This window comes from Hemicordylus capensis, chromosome 12 (assembly GCF_027244095.1).
Source record: "Hemicordylus capensis ecotype Gifberg chromosome 12, rHemCap1.1.pri, whole genome shotgun sequence".
NCBI classification, from domain to species: domain Eukaryota; kingdom Metazoa; phylum Chordata; class Lepidosauria; order Squamata; family Cordylidae; genus Hemicordylus; species Hemicordylus capensis.
In genome coordinates this window covers 1148087-1165090 of record NC_069668.1, presented here as the reverse complement: position 1 = coordinate 1165090, position 17004 = coordinate 1148087, and the positions used below count along the sequence as shown (strand labels likewise).

At 52.1% G+C, this 17004-nt stretch overlaps 1 protein-coding gene, 1 non-coding gene and 1 pseudogene across 4 annotated transcripts in view; 2 read left to right on the top strand and 1 right to left on the bottom strand.

Moving 5' to 3' along the window:
- The first annotated feature begins 4697 nt into the window (after positions 1-4697).
- LOC128336024 (AP-1 complex subunit beta-1-like) overlaps positions 4698-17004 on the top strand; it is a 50488-nt gene continuing 38181 nt past the window's right edge. Inside the window, exons 1-3 of one of the 3 annotated variants that reach the window (XM_053275112.1) lie at positions 4698-4753; positions 9005-9153; positions 12270-12447. The gene's annotated coding sequence lies outside the window, so the exon portion shown is untranslated. Of the gene's footprint in view, positions 4754-9004; positions 9154-12269; positions 12448-16306; positions 16457-17004 lie in introns of those variants that run through there. The other 2 variants (XM_053275111.1, XM_053275110.1) reach the window with 2 other exon arrangements.
- LOC128336268 (Z30 small nucleolar RNA) lies at positions 7874-7970 on the top strand. The gene has a single exon (XR_008311880.1). It is a non-coding gene; the product is annotated as a Z30 small nucleolar RNA (small nucleolar RNA).
- Positions 11381-16385, bottom strand: LOC128336025 (peroxisome assembly protein 12-like; annotated as a pseudogene).

The window sequence follows — 17004 nt, the reverse complement described above, 5'->3', positions numbered from 1 at the left end:
GGTCTGCTCACCACTGGGAAACGACATCTGCTGCTAGCCACATCGTCCGAGGGCCACAAATGCTGGCTTGGCCACTGGCCAAACCCATCACTTGTGGTCACCACCGGCGTGCCCCCCCCCCTTCCCTTCACCCCCAGAAACACTCTGTATATCTGCCATTGCCTGGTATTGCCAGACCCAGCCCAGGGAGCACAGTCACACCCCACAGAGAGGGCTGTGGGTCTCCTGCCGGTTTCCGCTCGCCTCTGCCTTCTCCAATCAAAATCAAGGCATCTTTATTACGGTCCAAGACCAGGATAGTGTAGAACGGTCGAGTACTGTTCAAAATAAGAAGATAATGCAAATTATGGAACCGCTAGGATGGACTGCCTAGCATTTTGTTAGTATATTGGGAACAGTCAGGAGCAATCGACAGTAGCCTTGCCCTCGCTCACCCAGAATAGAGCATGTGGGTGTCCCAGTAATTATTATTTATTTTATGTAACATATTTTTATACTGCCCAAAACTTACATCTCTGGGCGGTTTACAACAAGATAAAAACAAAAGTAAATCATATAGTTAAAAACAATTTAAAATTTTAAAACAATATTCTGAAAACATTAACACCATCAAAACAATATCAGCTTAAAGCTTGGGTGAACAGATGTGTCTTCAAAGACTTTAAAAGTTATCAGAGATGGGGAGGCTTTGATTTCACTAGGGAGCGCATTCCAAAGCCTCGGGGCAGCAACGGAGAAGGCCCGTCCCTGAGTAACCACCAGATGAGCCAGTGGCAACTGCAGATGGATGTCTCCAGATGACTTCAGTGGGCGGTGGGGTTCATGACAAAGAAGATGTTCTCTTAAATACCCAGGGCCCAAGCTGTTTCGGGCTTTATAGGTTCCTAGAGATCATAATGCAGCTCTCTCCAAGGGACAGTTCCCTTCTTCTTCCCCTTGGTGTTGAACCCCTCGGCAGGGATGGGGATTTGGGTGGGGGGTGACTGGAAGAGCCTCAGAGGATAACAGGTCCATTGCTATCACTATAAACATTGACCAATCACTGGGGTGGGGGACAGTATCCCCTCTAACAGGGATCCCCAGCTGTTCACTACAACTCCCAGCATCCCCAGCTGGAATGGCCTTTGGCTGGGTATTATGGGAGTTGTAGTCAACATCTGGGAATCCCTGTGAGAGGGGACACTGGTGGGGGTTGATAACATGGGGAGGTTCATCAGTGGGGATATAAGTGCAGAGAGGGGCCACGTCCTCCCACGCTCCTTTGAAAAGCCACCTTCAGTTCATTGATGCTAGCAGACAACCCTTCCAGGGCAGTGGCCATCTTCCTCCCATTCTCCTGGGTCAGGGCGAGGACCTCTTTGATGTCTTCACTTGCTCTGGCAGCTGTTCTGGCCAGCTGACGCACAGAGGCCTGGAGAGTTTCGTCCGTCCTCCCCGTGATCTTTTTCTTGGTCCTCCGTATTGGGGCACGGCGGGTGGCCAGAGGCAGCACTGCACGGGGTATCGTAGTTTGGGGAGCTGGAAGGGAAGAGGACAAGGCCGTGCGACAGAATTAGCATCAGGACCAGTGATGCACAGAGATGCTGCAGAAACCCCAAAGCATTTCGTAGTGACCATAACATTTTTGCAGGGAAAAGGAAGTCGGATCGAGATGGGTGACCTCTCTCTAGAGCTGGGTATGAGCTCTGGGCTTGCTGCTGCCTCCCACCTCTGTACCCAGCTCACAGACGATTGTTTTCATAGGGACATAGGAAGCTGCCGTATACCGAGTCAGACCATTGGTCCCTCTAGCTCAGTACTGACTACCCAGACTGCCAGCAGCTTCTCCAAGGTTGCACACAGGAGTCTCTCTCAGCCCTGTCTTAGGAACTTGGAACCTTTTAAAACACGCTTCCCCAACCTGTGGCCCTCCAGATGTTGCTGAACTACAACTCCCAGCATCTGTAGCCACAATTTATTGGGGAAGCGTGTTTTAAAGCTCTTCCCAGAGCGGCCCCATCCCTTAAGGGGAATATCTGACAATGTTCACATGTCATCTCCCATCCAAATGCAAACCAGGGTGGACCCTGCTTAGCAAGGGGGCAGTTCATGCTTGCTGCCCACAAGACCAGGTAATTTCAAGGCCTGAACCGAATGGTGTTATTGAGGGGGGCGCTTGGTATGGGACCCCAGGCGGACCCGAGGGCAAATGAGTGACAAAGAAAACAATGAGCCCCTCTAAGGTGTACAGGTGAATGGCTTGCAGGCAAATGATTCCTGTGTGTGGTTTAAAAGGCTCCTGTCTTCCATATGCATGGAGAACTTTAATCTTAATCAGTGGGCTTCTGGCCAAATAGCCGCTCCTAAGAGCAGCACTGCCAATCAGAAGCGAGCCTGAAGAGCCAGCATGGTGTAGTAGTTAGAGTGCTGGACTAGGACCAGGGAGACCCGAGTTCAAATCCCCCATTCAGCCATAATACTAGCTGGCTGACTCTGGGCCAGTCACTTTTCTCTCTCTCAGCCTAACCTAGTTCACAGGGTTGTTGTGAGGAGAAACCGAAGTATGTAGTACACCGCTCTGGGCTCCTTGGAGGAAGAGCGGGATATAAATGTAAAATAATAATAATAATAATAATAATAATAATAATAGGATCGTGAGGATAGCCCCACAGAGTGATGCAACCGGGCAGAGCCCCACATGACAGATGTCGGCACAGTTACGTACCGGCATTGTTGACCCGGCTCTGCACATTTGCTGGCAGCGGCTGAGCAGTCAATGTTGAGGGTTGTGCCGATTCTGCCCGGGAAGAAGGAGGCAGAAAGTATTTTAGCATGGCGGCCGACCTGTTCACAAGCGGCGGGAAAGGGGAGTGCTGACTGCAGACTGGCCGGGCATGCGTGTGCAGAGAAACCGCCATGCTCCAGACTGAGGGGGAGGTCGGTCCCGCTTAGGCGGCTGTCTGGGCAACGGAGGCAAAAGGCACCTGGGTTGGGGGCCATGGGAGTTGTAGTTCAGCGACAGCTGGAAGAGGAGAGGTGGGAAGTGTTTCACCCCCGGCTTTGAGCTTGTGTCTCCTCCGGCGTGGAGTGGAGGAGTGGGTGCATTTGAGATTTGTGAGCGATTGGGGAGAACATCACACAAGATTCGGGGTTTTCACTGCGCCTTAAAGCATACCCCGATTTATATCCAGGATTTTAAAAAATCTACTTTTTGCATCCGGTTTTTTGGGCAGCTTCGAACGCGCAGTAAACCCATGGTGAAGCCTGCCGTCTGGGAAGGCTTCTGGGAACCAGTGTTCCTCGTAACAGGGAATCCCAGAGGTGGCTGACTACAACTCCCAGCATCCCCAGCTGCAAAAGGAACCCTTACCCTGGGTGATCATGGGAGTTGTAGTTAACCTCTGGGAAATCCCTGGTATTATTATTATTATTATTATTATTACATTTATATCCCACTCTTCCTCCAAGGAGCCCTTTCTCTTTCACAACAACCCTGTGAAGTGGGCTAGGCTGAGAAAGAAGTGACTGGCCCAGAGTCACCCAGCTAGTATGATGGCTGAATGGAGATTTGAACTCTGGTCCCCCCGCCCCTAGTCCAGCACTCTAACCACTACACCACGCTGGCTTACACGCTGGTACAGGGAACACTGTTGATAACCCAGCCAGCTGGGCACACTCCATGCTGTTTCGCAGTGGATGAGGCTGGTAGGGACCAGAAAGAGAGGCGTGCCGAGGAGGCAGCGGTGGCGCCAGCAAGGGGGGCATGGCATTGATGGAGGACCTCCTCTCACTCATGCTGGCCCCCATCCATCAGATTGACCCATTTGTAAAAACACGTTTCCCCCCACAAAATCCAGGAACTTCACATTTCCTCCACAATAGAGCTCTTCTTTCCCACCATCTGCCTCTTCCAACCTCCTCTGCCATATTCTCCTGCCAATAATTCCAAAATTGGGGTGTTTCTCCCCACCCCCGCCACAGTCCCCAGGTTATTACAAGCTGGATTTCCCAGGTATTTAAATCACGCCAGCCACAAGAAATAAAGCCAAGACAGATGTTTCTAGCAACTGCTGTCACACTGCAGAGTTATTATCTTTAATATAATTATTAATAGCTACTGCATTATCTGCATTAGACACCTGTATTCTCACCTACTGCATTCTTTCCTTCAACCTTCATTTTACAATGAGAAAACTCCATAGGATGACAAGCTTTTGCTCCTTTCCCCACCCCCTTTTTTGTGGCAAGCAGCACAGCCTGGAAGCAGCCCCCAGCCACTCAACCCTGGGCCAGCAGGGATCGGCCTGAGCTTGCCCACTCGAATTTCCCGCCGCAGACTGAGCCCACCTCTCTCTGTCCAGCGCGCACAGTCCAAGAATTAGTTGGCAAAAGAGCCACTGACTTTGTAGCGACATTTCCGACTCCCACGGGATCGTGGCCACGGGCAACGCCCCTCATGCACAGGCAGGGATGGATCAAGGCGGGTAAAACGGGCTTCCCCAACTGGACTTGCTCCGTACTCTGCACGATCTGACCAGTGGCCAGTGTTCGATAAGGAGCCGGAAGTGTTTTAGAGGTAGCGCGCTCTTGCCTTATTCCTCTATATCCAAGGCAAACAGGATAGTGAGAGTTCCACACGCGGCCGAGGCGCTGGAGGCGGCGATTGGCTGTTCTCGTTCGCCACGTGACCAGGCCTCGGGAGCTGCGATTGGCTGAGAGCGGAGAGAGGGCGGAAGGCAAGATGGCGGCGCGCGGAGTTTCTTTGAGTCAAGAGGTAAGTTTGTATGGAAAAGGGTGGAGAGAAAGCGAGGGAAACAAGCGTGCATTTTAAAAAGAGGAGATACCCAATGTTGATGCATGGGAAGGGTAAAGTAATTTTTATTTTTTAAAAAATGTAGATGCATTAAAAATAATGCAAAGCAAAATAACAGCTTCGCTCTCTACCGAGTCAGACCCTTGGTCCATCTAGCTCAGCGTTGTCCACACAGACTGGCAGCAGCTGCTCCAAGGTTACAGTCGCTTTTAGCCCTGCCTGGGGATGCCAAGTGAGCTCAAACTCCAGGGTCCATGAATGGGCCCCTTTGCTAAGCAGGGTCCACCCTGGTTTGTATTTGAATGGGAGACCACATGTGTGAGCACTGTCAGATATTCCCCTTAGGAGATGGGGAATCCGCTCTGGGAAGAGCACCTGCCTGCCTGCTGGCTTGCTTGCATGCATGAAGGTTCCATCTCCAAGACAGGCTGAGAGACGTTCCTGCCTGCAGTTTTGGAGAAGCCATTGCCAGTCTGGGTAGGCAATCCTGAGATAGATGGACCAAGGGTCTGACTCGGTATATGGCACCTTCCATATGCTTTTTAATTTATTCATAAATGATCTAGAAGCAGGGGTAAGCAGCGATGTGGCCAGATTTGCAGGTGATACCAAACTCTTCCGGGTAGTGAAATCCAAAACAGATTGTGAACAGCTCCAAAAGGATCTCTCCAAACTGGGGGAGTGGGCGACAAAATGGCAAATGCGGTTCAATGTTAGCAAGTGTAAAGTGATGCACATTGGGACGAAAAACCCCAACTTCAAGTATATGCTGATGGGATCTGAGCTGTCGGTGACGGACCAGGAGAGGGATCTTGGGGTTGTGGTTGACAGCTTGTTGAAAGTGTCTATTCAATGTGCAGCAGCTGTGAAAAAGGCAAATTCCATGCTAGGGATCATTAGGAAGGGGAGTGAAAATAAAACGGCTAACATTATAATGCCCTTATACAAAACTATGGTGCGACCACACTTGGAGTACTGCGTACAATTCTGGTCACCACATCTTAAAAAGGACATTGTTGAACTGGAGAAGGTACAGAAGAGGGCAACCAAGATGATCAGGGGCCTAGAGCACCTTTCTTACGAGGCAAGACTACAACACCTGGGGCTTTTCAGTTTAGAAAAAAGACGACTGCGGGGAGACATGATAGAGGTCTATAAAATCATGCATGGAGTGGAGAAAGTGGAGAGAGAGAGATTCTTTTCCCTCTCACATCACACTAGAACCAGGGGTCACTCCATGAAATTGATTGCCAGGAGGTCTAGGACCAAGAAATGGAAGTACTTTTTCACACAACACGTGATCCACTTGTGGAACTCTCTGCCACAGGATGTGGTGACGGCCAACAACCTGGATGGCTTTAAGAGGGGTCTGGATGACTTCATGGAGGAGAGGTCTATCAGTGGCTACTAGTCAGAGGGCTGTGGGCCACCTCCAGCCTCAAGGGTGTGCCTCTGAGTACCAGTTGAGGGGAGTAACGGCAGGAGATAGGGCACGCCCTCAACTCCTGCCTGTGGGCTTCTCTGAGGCATCTGGTGGGCCACTGTGTGAAACAGGATGCTGGACTAGATGGGCCTCCTTGGGCCTGATCCAGCAGGGCTGTTTTTATGTTCTTATGTTCATGTCTCCAGCCAAGGGGGTTTCATTTTCAGAAGGTAGGTACACACTTCTCATGTCCCCTGTGTGTGAGATGTTCAGAGAACCAGCATGGTGTAATGGTGAGAGTGCCAGACTAGGACCGGGGAGATCCGAGTTCAAATCCCCATTCAGCCACGAGACTTGCTGGGTGACTCTGGGCCAGTCACTTCTCTCTCAGCCTAACCTACTTCACAGGGTTGTTGGGAGGAGAAACTGAACTATGTACTCTGGGCTCCTTGGAGGAAGAGCAGAATAGAAATGTTAAATAAAATGAATGCTGTTTCTTTCAGGCAACCAGGCCTTGCATTTCATTGTTGCACGGTGTGCATTTTGCACTCTCGTATTACAGGTTCAGAAACTTCATTACAATATTGTTTTCCCAAATGGGGTCTCGTGATTCCCCCCTGCCATGATGGGTGTTTCCCTTCTACAGTGGAAGATACACTCAGAAAAAGTTTCCCCTGTTTGGCATGGGTGTGGTCTGTTCACTTTCGGTTTCACTTTCTACCCCTTCCCCTTCCTCCTGCTTTTATATCTCCTCCTCCTCTCCCAGATCTACTCCATTCACCCCAATTCTCTATGTATTTATTGATCCAGCACTTGTGACACCCCCGGGTGGGGAGCAAAGGCTTGACACTGTGTGTGTGTGCGTGCGTGTTTGTGTGTGCTGCATGCACACCACCTGCAGAATAGGACTGATCCAGTCTCTTATCTCTCATTCCCATACACTGCTGTTAACATGTTCATCAAATATAACGAGAAGTTATGATTAATATTCATGATCATCTCTTTGACTTAGGTTCTTTTTTTAATGATTAAAAAAATTAAAATCCAATTTAAATGATTAAAAACCTGGTTTTGAAGGGTTTTTTTAAAAAACAAAAAACCCATTGGATTTTATCAACCCTGGGAACCCCTGGTTTTATGAATGCTGTGTTGTTTTGTATCTTTTAACTTTTTTTTTCCCCCACTGCAAAAATTGGGGAAACTGGTGTAGTGCTCTCTCTCCCTCCCTCCCACCCCCAGAGGTTCTCCACACAGCAGGCTTTACCACAAGTTTTCTGCAAGGCCTTACTGAAAACTCAAAGTTACCTCCAACACCTGACACAAAAAGTGAATCCCCCGCACCAGGTATAAATCAGGTTACACTCTAGCATGCAGTGGAAAACCCGGATTGTGTGCGAAAAGCTCCCCGATCACTCACAGGGACAGCAGGGTAAAACTGGCCAATATATGAACACACACCCTCCATTCCAGAGATGTGAGGAAAAAAGCAAGCCCCGTGTGGAAAATGTCCTGGTATTGGCCACGGCCATGTCCAGCATTAATTCTCTCTCTAGTCACCCCATTTTCAAGTCAAGCTGAAAAGAAGGAAAGAAGGTTTGGCTGCATTGCAGTGGGGCGAATAACTGCTGAGGTGTGTGTGTGAGACCCACCTGTGGGATCTGCTATGATGAGCGAAGTATAGTCTGACCTGGTATTGCCCAGACTGCAGTTTGGGCTCTGACCAGGACGTGATCACGTAATCTTCTCTCTGAGCCGGTTCGTGCAAGGGGGCCTCTCTGCTCCGGGAATGGAAAGCGCCTAGATTGCCCACTGGCTGTGGATGGCTGGTTGCCGCTGATCCCTTGGGGGTTGAGGCTTGACTGCTGCTAGTTTGGGGTAAAATGACTGCCAGGGTCGAAGGGCACACCATACAGGCACCCGTTGGATCCTGTCCAGGAATCTTTTGCCGTTTGTTTGGACATTTATCTGGGGAGGGGTGGGGATCCTGTGTGGTGGAGCAGGGGAGTGAGAAAGGAAAAGGGAGGGAAAGGGGAAGGAGAAAATGGAGTTGTTGCTGAATAGACTTTTATGAATAGAGGAAGCTGCCATATACTGAGTCAGACCCTGGGTCCATCTAGCTCAGGATTGTCTGCACAGACCGGCAGTGGCTTCTGCAAGGTGGCAGGCAGGAGTCTCTCCCAGCCTGATCTTGGAGATGCCGCCAGGGAGGGGACTTGGCACCTTCCTGCATGCAAGCAGGAAGGGGCTCTTCCCAGAGTTCTGGCCCCATCCCCGAAGGGGAATCTCTTACAGTGCTCACATGTAGTCTCCCATCCAAATGCAAACCAAGGCAGACCCTGCTTAGCAAAGGGGACAACTCGTGCTGGCTCCCACAAGACCAGCTCTCCTCCCCGTCGTTAAATCTCCATCAGATTTCCTTGTCTGTGTGAGGGAAGTAGCTATAAAACACCACCTTATTGAAGCTAAGAAGGTCTCGCTGTGGTCAGGGCCTGGATGGGCTACTAATGCCTGCCACCTTTCGGGATGCAGCATTTGTTTTGCATGCAGAAGGTCCCAGGTGCAATCCCTGCGAAAGACCCCTGATTGCAACCTTGGAGAAGCTGCTGCCAGCCAAGGTAGACAATCCTGAGTGCAATGGACCGAGGGTCTGTATGAGACCGCCTCCTAATTCCAGAGCTGCAAAGGAGCTTTGAGCTCACCGAGACGTGTATTGTATAAAAACCAGGCTGACATTCCTTTGTAATTAGTAACCATGATCTCTCTTTTCTTTTCTTTCTTTCTTTTAACAGGTTACGGTTTTCTGCAAAAGTTGTAACCATAGGACGACTCGGTAACCTAGAATGCTTAGCAGTGTTAGCGGTTTGCATGATTCCTCAACGTCCAGTACCACTAAACCACCAGTGCTTAAAAAGCCTCGCCTAACTGTGGGCGCCAAAAGGTGTGTGCTATGCCTTATGTGTAGAAAAGCAGCTCAGAAGTGTCCTCTTTTGCTCTGGGGGAGTAACAAGGCATATTTATTTATTTATTTATTCGATTTCTAGACCGCCCTTCCAAAAATGGCTCAGGGCGCTTTGCACAGAGAAATAACAAATTAATAAGAGGGCTCCCTGTCCTCAAAGGGCTCACAATCTAAAAAGAAACATAAGACAGACACCAGCAACGGTCACTGGAGGGATGCTGTGCCGGGGGCAGATATGGCCAGTTACTCTCCCTCTGCTAAATAAAAGAATCACCACGTTAAAAGGTGCCTCTTTACCAAGTTAGCAGGGGTCTGCAAAGGAAATTCCTTTATGTACTTGCAAAGGGATATTTGCAAAGGAAATTCCTTTACGTACCTATTTTCCCAGGCTTTTAACTGAAATTTAAATTTTAATGTGTTTTTGATTGATTGATGATGGATTAAGTGCCGTCAAGTCGGTGTTGACTCTCAGCAACCACATAGATAGAGTCTCTCCAGGATGATCAACTTGGCTTTTAAGGTCTTTTGGTGGTGCATTCATGGCTGTCGTCATCGAGTCCATCCACCTTGCTGCTGGTTGTCCTCTTCTCTTAGAGAAATAATGTGTTTTTATAGATAAAATAGTTAGATAAAAATGTGTTTTTATATATTGTGATTTTTATCTGTTTTATGAATTTTAAATGTTATATATTTTGTGTCATGTTTTCATTTGTACACTGCCTAGAGATTTCTATATTAGGTGGTATCGAAATTCAATCAATAGAGGCACGATGCCTCCGAATCCCAGTTTCAGGGGAGCAACAGCAGCAGGAGAGAGGGCATGCCCTGTGGGCTTCCCAGAGGCATCTTGTGGGCCACTGTGTGAATCAGGATGCTGGACTAGATGGGCCTCCTTGGGCCTGATCCAGCAGCAGGGCTGTTCTTATGCCCGTAAACTGCTTGCAGATCTCCGTGGAAGTGCTTGCACTGGGCCCAGGACAGGCTTTGGAGATTCCTCCACGAAATCACAGCATGCACCTTAAGTTGAACCCTCTGCAGACACATTGCTCATTCAGCTGTGTCAGAGTTCTTCGTTGGAAGGTCTGGGGGCCAGTGGCTGTCCCCATCAGCCCTACAAGCACTCTCCCTGACGAATTGCTTATTGGGCCTTTGTGATGCTTTGGTCAAAGCTGGATCTGCCTGGTTTTCTGTAAGAGGTAATCCCAGATGATGCTGAATACAGCTCCCAGAATCCCTAGCTGCAGTGGGCTTTGGCTGAGGATGCTGGGAGTTGTGGTCAACAACATCTGGGATTTTCAGTTAGAGGGAACACTGCCTGACCCCATGCAGTATTACGCTTTGCCCAGCGCCCGGGCTCCTTTAAGGGAAACGGAGCCCTCTTAAGCCCCTGCAACCTCTTGGGAGTGCTGAGAAAGGCCCCTGCTAACTGAGCCAAGAGGCACCTTTTAAGAGTGGTGATTCTCTTTATTTTACAGGGGGAGAGCAACTGGCCCTCTCCGACCCGAGCACAGCATCCCTCCAGTGGCTGTTGCTGGGGTCTGTCTTATATTTCATTTTTAGATTGTGACCCCTTTGGAGACAGGGGGCTGTCTTTATTTATTTATATCTATGTAATCTGCTTTGGGAACTTGGGTTGAAAAGTGGTATATAAATATTAGTCGTTGTATATAAATATTCATCGTCGTCTTTGCCAGTGCTTTCCCCGTTAAGAGAGGGCTCCTTCTCTTAAAGAGCCCTCCCAGCACGGAGAAAAAGCACACAAGTCTGCTGGGACCAGTGGGAAATGGCTTCCCCATTATTTTTCGTTGGAAAACGACGGAGATCGCTGAGTGATATTTTGAGAGCTTGGGAAATAGGTCACCAAGTTCTCTTTCCCTATTGCCTGCAAGGTGCAGGGGGGCCAGGGGGAGAAACAGTCCCAACTTTTTTGAATGAATTGGGACATTTAAAAGATGGGAAAGGAGGCTTCCTTGAAATTGACCTGAGATTGACCTGAAATTGACACCCTTTGGGCACAGAGGGAGGAGAGGTTTTCCAGCTAAGGAATGAAGTTCTTAAGTACTGGGTACCAAACAAAAGTATTTAGAAATATTTGGAGTACAAGGATCGCACTCTTGATAAAGCCGTTTTTAATAAATTCTATACTTGGCAGTCCCTTGTTCAAGTGACAATGCGTTAATAGAACCAAAACAGCCAGGCAACGGGGGGCGTTCGTACATCGCGTCCCTTTATTAAAAAAAAAACACGGAAGGCTGCAGAGATGTAGTGTCACTCCAAGAGAGCTTTGGCCTTTTGAAACACTCACTCCAACCCCTCTGGGATTTGTCGGGGGTCATTTGGCGAGTGTGTGGTAGGGAAACCAACAGGGATGGTTGTGGCAGGCCCTCAAGGCCAGACGTTCCCAGTCTCCAGACGTTGGACTACAAGTCCCATCATCCCTTTTGGCTGCTGGGGATGACGGGAGTCCAAAACCAGCTGGATTACAATGCCAGTTGTGCAGCCCCAACCTATGGGTCTCTCACTCGGCTGATCTTCTTCTGCTCCCAACTAATAATCAACCGAGTGAGATAACTGGAGAATTCTTAGTAGTCGGAGCTTGGCTTCCTTTTGTGCAGTGAGTATGATGCCCATCCTGGGTCTCAGAGGTCAAGTATTCTGGCAACTGACTGCCACAAAGCACAATACTATGTCTATGTGTAGCAGAAGTTCTCAAGTTTGGGGCTGGACTACAAGCCCCATCACCCCCCCACTGCAGCCGCGGTGACAGGGGGTGATGGGAGTCGTAGTCCCACAAGACGTGGGGACCCAAGCCGTGTGGCGCCAGTTAGTTTTCAGGCGTGTACAGTTTGACCAGGTGCTGGAGTTCTGTGGCGTAGCCCGTGACGGGGCACTGCTGGCGACTCCTCACGTAGCTGTAGGCGCAGGGGTAGCAGAAAATGAAGCCGGAGGTGGAGAGGGCAGTATCGTTGGTGCGAATCTTGCGGCAGAGGGGGCAGGCGGTCTTGAGCCGGGGCAGGAGCGGGGAGTCGGCCCTGTGGTCCAGGTGGGTGTGGGGAGGGCCGTCAGGGCCTTGATGCTCTCCTGGTTCTCCGCAGAGTACCACCATTCCAGGAACAGGAGGAAGAAGACGCCCATGGAGAGGCCGGTGGAGAGGGAGGAAGCCAGGCCGCCCAGGACCCGCTTGGCCACTGACCACGCCCGTTCCGTCATGCTGCAGAAGGGAGGGAGAGACAGAGCCCAGTGTTACGGTTGTGCTCACAATGACCCTGAGAGGTAGGCTAGGCCGAGAGAGAAGCAACTGGCTCAGAGTCACTGAGTGAGTTTCTTGGCTGAACAGAGGTTTGATCTCAGGTCTCTCTGGTCCTGGTCCAATACCCCTCTAACACTTTTTAAAAATTTTGATGTAAACTGCCCTGAGCCATTTTTGGAAAGGGAGAATATAAATAAAATCAATAAATAAATAACAGGGGTTCCCAGATGTTGACGACTACAACTCCCATAATCCCCAAGCCAAAGCCATAGATTCTGGGAGTTGTAGTCAACAACATCAGGGAATCCCCATTAGAGGGGACACTGCTAACCACTAGTCCGCACTGGCTCTCACATTTTCTCTGCTTTACTCATTTTGTGAGCTGATCCGGGGAAGTATTACAATGAAGGGGTGGGGTAGAAATATTTTAAATAAATAACACAAAACGTGGCACATGTCTAATCCAAGGCACCCTGTCATCCTGGAATTTCTAAAAACAGATTTGCACCTCCCTGCCAAAACTATAGGGAGCAGAGATGGTCTGGTAGTAGCAAGTATGAATGGGCCCCTTTGCTAAGTAGGGTCCACCCTGGTTTACATTTGGATGGGAGACTACATGAGTGGAGTGAGCACTGTGAGATATTCCCGTCAGAGGATGGAGCCGCTCTGGGAAGAGCATCTGCAGGTTCCAAGTTCCCTCCCTGGCAGCAGCATCTCCAAGATCGGGCTGAGAGAGACTCCTGCCTGCGACCTTGGAGATGCCGCTGCCAGTCTGGGTAGACAATACTGAGCCAGATGGACGAAGGGTCTGACTCAGTAGGCAGCAGCTGCCCATTCTGTTCCAACTCGCCTGTTTGAGGGTGGCCGGATGGCCCCCGTGTCCATGAGCTTCCTCTCCATAGCCTGCAGGTCTTCTGCCGACAGCCGGGCCAGATGCACCCCGGCCAGCTGGAGCAGAGGCGAGTGGTGCTGCGCCTTCCCCAGGATGTAGCGGAGCTGCTGGGCCAGGAACCAGCCCTCCCACGCCAGGTTCGCAAAGGGGTAGGCCGCCAAGAAGGCCCGGTAGCACCGCTTCCAGGAGGAGGAGGAGGAGGGCGGGTGGATGGAATAGTCATCCTCTTCCCGGAGGCGGGCGATGAGCTTCTCCAGCTTGGTCCTCAGGTACGGGAGGAGCACCAAGAGGCCGAGCGATTTCCAGTGGGGCTTCCGGGGCAGGCCGGCAGCAGCCAGCCGCGGCCTCCTGCCTCTCAGCCCCACCCGCTTCAGGCCGTAGAAGTTTTCGGCAAAGGACGCGCTGCACGCAGACAGGTAGTGCTGCTGCAGGAGGAGGTCCAGGAGGGCGTAGATTTCGTCAACCCAGCGCCAGAGGACGCCGTGGCGGGTGGGGTTGGATTCGGCCAGCACCTAGAGCAAGAGAGGGATGAGGGATTTGTCAACGCGGCTTCTGCCGGACGTCTCTTAGCCTCAAGAGGGTGCCCCCCCTCCCTCCTTCACCTGCACACAAGTTGGAAGGATTCTGCTTCTGACTGAGGTTGGGAATGAACCAGGATCGGGGGGTAGTTCATTTGGACTAGGGCCGGGGAGACCCGAGTTCAAATCCCCGTTCAGCCACGGAACTCCCTGGGGTGACTCTGGGCCAGACACCTACCTCTCAACCGAACCTACAGCACAGGGCTGTTGTGAGCATAAGCGTAAGGTCCCAAGTTCAGTCCCGGCATCTCCAGGTAGGGCTGAGAGAGACTCCTGCCTGCCACCTTGGAGAAGCTGCTGCCAGTCAGTGTGGACAAGACACAGCTAGACAGACCAAGGGTCTGGCTTGGTATAAGGCAGCTTCCTGTATCCTAATGTCCCTAAACACACGCAGAGACGAAAAGTTGCCTGCTGCTGAGTCAGACCCTTGGTCCAGTGTACTGTCTACACTGACTGGCAGGAGCAATCCCAAGAATTTTTTTTAATCCTAGCCTGATAGCCTTTAATGACGTCTAGAGCAAAGCTCTTTCCCTCCCCTGGCTGGAGATTAAACCCGGGACCTTCTGCACTCATAACATGCTCTACCAACCGAGCTGCAAGTTCTCTTGCCTGGCTCCATCTCTCTGACCTTTTTTCTAGCTCCCAGGACAAGTGCCGGAAGCTAGCGCTGGTTAGGAACAGAGGAAGCTGCCATGTACTGCGTCAGACCATTGGTCCATCTAGCTCAGTATTGTCTACACAGACTGGCAGCAGCTTCTCCAAGGTTGCAGGCAGGAGTCTCTCTCAACCCTCTCTTGGAGATGCTGCCAGGGAGGGAAAGCAGGAACCTAGATGCTCTTCCCAGAGCGACTCCATCCCCTACTAAGGGAAATATTTTACAGTGCTCACTCATGTGGTCTCCCATTCAAATGCAAACCGGGGCAGACCCTGCCTAGCACAGGGGACAGGTCATGCTGGCTCCCACCAGACCAGCTCTCCTCTCTGGTTCTGCCTGTGCTGACCAGCTGCCGGATGGCCGTGTCTTACCTTGGCTACGTGCTGAAAAGCCGGCCGCACGGCGGCCATCAAACTGTCTTGCGCCGCCACCTCGAAGATGGACAGCCTGTCCTTGCAGGCGGAGGCCGCCGTGAGGTGAGCGCCGTGCTCCACCATGGCTTCTCTCAGAATGGAGCGATGGAAGATTTCTGCAGAGTGAAGCGGAACAGAAGTGGCCGTCAGAAGGAACCCCAAAAGTGCCTCCGAGCCAGAAGGGCGCACAGCTCCCCAGCTTCCCATGAGTAACCCAATGGCCCTTGTGGGGTGAAGGGTTCCCAACGTTTCAGATTCAACTCAGCACTGCAAGGAGCTAGTCCTCAAGGTGGCAGAGGGGTGCATTTCCAAAAGCACACAGGATGGCATTTAGGAATACTCTTCTCACCTGCTCTCCTTTCCTCAGTGTCCTCCTGAACCCCCAGAATGGTTGCTTTTTGGTTCCGGGGCCCACTCGTAGAGTTGGTGTGAGCAAGCCAACAGGAGAAGCTGCCTCCTGCTGAGTCAGACTACTGGCCCCAGTGTGCTCTGCTCTGACTGGCAGCAGCTCTCCCTGGTCTTTGCAAACCCAGACTGAACCTGCTGCGCCCTTTTGCAGGAAAAGCAAGCTTTCCCCCTCTGAGCTGCAGCCCCTCCATCAGCTACGGCATAGTGTAGGAGTGGTTGGCCCTGGCACTCGCTGCACTACAACTCCCATCATCCCCCTACATTATGGGAGTTGCAGGTCAGCGATTGCTGGCATGCCACCCTGGCTCACCCCTGGCGTGGGTGGCGGCCTGTTGGGCCTGGGATCCAATCCCAGCTCGCCCACAGAGCTCTCCTGGGGCCGCTCACAGCCTCTTGGCCCAGCCTACCCCGCAGGGCTGTTGTACAAGAGCAGGAATGCTTGTTCCTCCCACGGCTGCCCGTGGCAGGAATGGGGGCATGCAAGTGGGGTGGAAAATGGGGGCATGCAAATGGGGTGAGAAATAATCGTGGGGTCTGCCCCCCCAATTTGTAACAAGATCCGACACCCCAATTCCTTTGCCCCTTTCCAGGGACTGGGGGGGAGGGGGGGTTGAAGGGCTATCTTCTTCTTCTTCCTCCTCCTCTTGTGCCCCATGTGGCGAGAAAAGGGGGATCCATTTTTTCCAAGGGGATCTCCCCAATTCCCCCACCCCCAATGCGCCCCCCACCCGCTCCCCTCCTGGACCCACCTGCTGCCAGGAGCTCCGCGCAGGGCGTCTCTCTAGGCTTTCTCTCCCCGTAGCTCTGGTCCCAGCCGGGCTGGAGTCGGAAGTGGCTGAGCCGCTCTGGCCCGCTCAGTCCGGACTCGAGCCGGAAGTGTCTGGGCCGCTCCGGGCGGGCCCGCTCGATGTCCCGCCGGCGCTCTAGGCAGGCAGGCGTGGCGGGCGTCTATGGCCTCCGGCCCTCCCAGGCAGCTGCCCGGCTTCCGGTCGCCTCCCCAGCCAGGCAGGTTCGCCTCGACGCCCGCCTCCGCCCCCCGCGCCGCGTACCGAAGGCCCCGAGAGACTCGCCCCCCACTCCTGCCAGGTGAGAGGGAGGAGGGGCTTGGGGTGGCCCCACTCCCTGGAGGGGGAGGATAGGGAGGCCAAGAGGGGAGGGGTCTGGGGGAGGAGCCTCAAGCTGGGGGTCCAGGGGAGGGGGTGGGGGAGGGGGATGGACTGGGGCGGGGCTAGCCTCAACCTGGGGGTCCAGGGCTGGGTGGAAAGATAAATAGGGGAGGGGGCTTGAGAGGTAGGTGCAGCTTGGGGGTCCAAGGGAGGGTGGGTAGGCCATTAGGGGAAGGGGGCTGGGGATGGACTGGGGGGTCTAGCTTCAACCTGGGGGTCCAGAGGTGGGTGGAGAGGCAAATAGGGGAGGGGGCTTGAGATGGCCTGGGGGATTAGCTTCAAGCTGGAGGTCCAAGGGAGGGTGGGTAGGCCATTAGGGGGAGGGGGCTTGAGATGGCCTGGGGGATTAGCTTCGAGCTGGAGGTCCAGGGAAGGAGTGGTAAGACAGGCAGAGAACAGGGGTTTAAGAGCTTTACATTCCTAGGCATGGCCATGGCATGATGGTCTCATGAGTTCCCAACCTTGGCT